At 44.1% G+C, this 3,813-nt stretch overlaps 1 pseudogene; it reads right to left on the reverse strand.

Moving 5' to 3' along the window:
* Positions 1 to 2,198: 2,198 nt before the first annotated feature.
* Positions 2,199 to 3,145, reverse strand: Nsmce1-ps1 (NSE1 homolog, SMC5-SMC6 complex component, pseudogene 1; annotated as a pseudogene).
* Positions 3,146 to 3,813: the final 668 nt, after the last annotated feature.

The following is a 3,813-nucleotide window of genomic DNA, read 5'->3' on the forward strand; positions in this document are numbered from 1 at the left end:
GAAAGAGTCACACACACACACACACACACACACACACACACACACACACACACACACACACATGTATATATATGTATATGTTCATATTTATATTTATATAATTGTATAGATATATAAAAGTTTGTTTTTGTTTTTGAGACAGGGTCTCACTATGCAGCTCTAGCTGTCCTGGAACTCACTGTGTAGATCAGGCTGGCCTTGAACTTACAGAGATCTACCTGCTTCTGCTTCCCTAGTGCTGGATTAAGACACACACCACGACGCCTGGTTACTTTTACTTATTTTCATTCATTCATTTATTTGTAGTGCCAGGAATCAAGCCTAGGGCTTTGTCCATGTCACATAGGCACTCACCAATGACCATATCCTCGGCCTTACCATGTGACTTTAAGGAAATTGTTTTACCTCTGGATCTCACAGTCTCACAGCTGTTTCCGTTTTTTCTACATCTGTTGATGTGAATCACTCTATGAGTGATTATAAAAGTGTCATGAACAGAACCACTATTGTGAGAACCTTCAAAATGCCAATACCTGGAGTTGTGATGAATTTGAGAAATTTGGCACTAAAAAAAGCTAATGGGTAACGGAATCTTCTTGTTTGGTTGGTTGGTTCTATTTTTGTTTTTCAAGACAAGGTCTCTCTGGCTGTCCTAGAACTCTATAGACCAGGCTGGTCTCAAACTCATCCTGTTTCTGCTTCCCACGTGCTGGGATTAAAGGCGTGTGTCACCACTACCTGGCTGACTATACAAAAAACATCCTCTTTAACAGAGTTGTGGAGTCAGGCAAGACTGTGCCCAGGTTATGTGACTCGGAGCCAGACACCTCACTGTACTGAGCAGTTCTATAAAGTTCAAAATAGCAGGAGGGACCTCCAAGACTGTGTAAATTCTGGAAGCTGGAAGTCAAGTTAAAGCTAAAAAAAAACCCAGCTAAATGGAGTGGATAAGCAAGGGAAAGGTGACTCAACTGGAGCACTAGAGGCCACTGGCTGGCAGCAATGAACAGGCCACAGCTTAGGCCTTATGGCACTGCTGGGTAAGACTAGGATTGAAGCCAAAAGACAGGGCCATTAGGAGGTGACAGTTGGGGTAGAAGATGCCTGAAATCCCAGCACCAGTAAAAGATAGCAGAGCCAGGCGTGAGATGCCCAAGCAGATAGCACTTGCCACGCAAGGTACTGAGTTCAAGCTCTAGAACCCATGGTGAAAGAGAGCCAACTCCCCAAAGTGGTCCTCTGAGAGCCATACTCATGCTATGGTATATGCATGCCCACACTCACGCATCAAACACTCTTATTTACTAATTATTTATTAGTAATCAATATTATTAATCAATTATTAATCAATTAATAGAGCCCAGAAGAACTAGGGGGGAAAGGAAGAAAAATATTAACAGATATGAGTGCATGCTATTAGAAGGGGACCATGAGCAGGGAAAGAGTTACATGAAAAAAAAAGTTAAAAAATGAAAAAAAAATTATCATGATCTGGTTAAACTATGAACAAGAAACAATGACGCCTTTAAAAAAAAATTTTTTAAGCCATCAGGAAACATTTACTAAAAACCTTTTAAGAGCAAGTATCCTTCCTTTCCGCCGGGGCAGCCATCTTCCAGTAACTCGCCAAAATGACGAACACAAAAGGAAAGAGGAGAGGTACTCGGTATATGTTCTCTAAGCCTTTTAGGAAACATGGAGTCGTTCCTTTGGCCACATACATGCGAATCTACAAGAAGGGTGATATTGTAGACATCAAGGGAATGGGCACTGTTCAAAAAGGAATGCCCCATAAGTGTTACCACGGCAAAACCGGAAGAGTCTACAATGTCACCCAGCATGCCGTGGGCATCATTGTAAACAAGCAAGTTAAAGGCAAGATTCTGGCCAAGAGGATCAATGTGCCGATTGAGCACATCAAGCACTCGAAGAGCAGAGACAGCTTCCTGAAGCGTGTGAAGGAGAACGATCAGAAGAAAAAGGAAGCCAAAGAGAAGGGCACCTGGGTTCAGCTGAAGCGCCAGCCTGCGCCACCCAGAGAAGCCCACTGTGAGGACTAACAGAAAAGAGCCTGAGCTGCTGGAGTCCACTCCATACGGATTCATGGCCTAATGGACACAAAGGAAATAAAGGACCCAGACTGCAAAAAAAAAAAGCAAGTATCAACCAGGAACGCAGTTCTAAATGGGCCCTGAGGGTCAGCCCACCAAGAGCCAGAACGATGCAGGATGCTGCCGGGTCCTCAAGAACTTTCTGCTTGACATGAGATGCCAGCCTCCCACTCTTTCTCAGTGTCGAAGACTTCTGCTATGTTGTGGGGCCAGTAGTCATTACAGTGGGGACAGTGTGGTTCAGAGGCAGCCTGGAAGTACTTGGCCATCCAAAGCAAATGCATCCTAATACCACACGACTCAGCTTTGACCCTCGAAGAGGAAACTGTGGCGGATGTTGCATATCTTCATAGCTCTCTCGGATTAAACGGATGAACCGCTCCATCTCCAAGATAGCCTGGCCATGCAAGGTGAAGCCCCTCCTCCCCCCAGCCACTTGCTCTGCACAAACTTCCGCATCACCTGCTCCACTTTCTCCTTCCTCATCTTTTTACCTCTGCGACTAACAACTGGGTTCAAAATGTTTGAAGCAAAGCCAGTTTCTGAGTTAACGATCAGTTTCCTAAGCCTTTCTATACAGATCCAGCTTGGTCTCTGGACATTTTGGAAACTGAAGCTGTAGCAAGATTCGCCAGCGCATAAATGGGTCTTCAGTGACCCATTTATCTCAGTACACAGGACTCCAAGACACTGTTGATATTGTTGATGAAGTCCTCCAGCTTAACTACAGGAGCAGTTCGGTCATGAACGATGTAACAGTGGCTCTGCAGACGCCTAACTTCCCACTCCTCCAGCACGCCCGTGAATCAGCAGCAGCTGGAGGAAGTGCTGGTGCACCTCCCTCACAGCTCTTCCGGTGCTGCCTTGGATGTCGGAAGGATCTAAAGCCCCGCCTTTAAATTTTTAATTAATAATTAAGTAATTAATTAACAGAAAAAAGTAAAAGAAAGCCCAAAAAATGTGTTCAATAGACCTAGATAGACAGGCAAGCTAGAGAAGGTTAAAGTCTACGAGTGAGTACCAGTTTGAAACATCAAGAGATCCAAAGCCAGGGTAAGGAAGGGCTCAGCATCCTGTGGCAGTCCCAGCAGGATCTCAGAGAGGGATGCAATCTTAGAGGATGTGGTGCCCCCACTAACTCACACAGGGAAAATGTAGCCCCAAAAATGTATGAGACCTTGGGTTCAATTTCCAACACCATAAAATGATAATTAAGAATGAAAAAGATGGAGTCCTGGAAGATACTGGTAATCTTTTTTTTTTTTTTTCTTTTTTTCGGAGCTGGCGACCGAACCAAGGGCCTTACCCTTGCTAGGCAAGCGCTCTACCACTGAGCTAAATCCCCAACCCCAATACTGGTAATCTTTTTGTTAAACAAGAGTTTGTAACGAGAGGAAAGCCTACAGTGGAAGGGATGGTGTACAAATAAACTAGGCAAGTTTTAAATGCATATAGGACTGCAAAAAAAAAAAAAAAAAAAAAAGAACTACCCAAAGAAAGAGCAAAACAAAATGAACTTGGGCAAATCTAGTCTAGGGGCTGCTGGCCTGCTTTCCTGACCAAGGTCTCTGTGACTTTAAAGTAGAGAGTCTTCAATACCAGCTGATGTCCTAAAGCTGAAATGAGGTGACAAACTTGGGCAGCTCAGAAAACAAAGTAGGCGTCTCTGGATATCATGGAATAAATTCAACAGGTGCATTGG

The sequence above is a fragment of the Rattus norvegicus genome, chromosome 5, assembly GCF_036323735.1.
Source record: "Rattus norvegicus strain BN/NHsdMcwi chromosome 5, GRCr8, whole genome shotgun sequence".
Taxonomy (NCBI): Eukaryota; Metazoa; Chordata; class Mammalia; order Rodentia; family Muridae; genus Rattus; species Rattus norvegicus.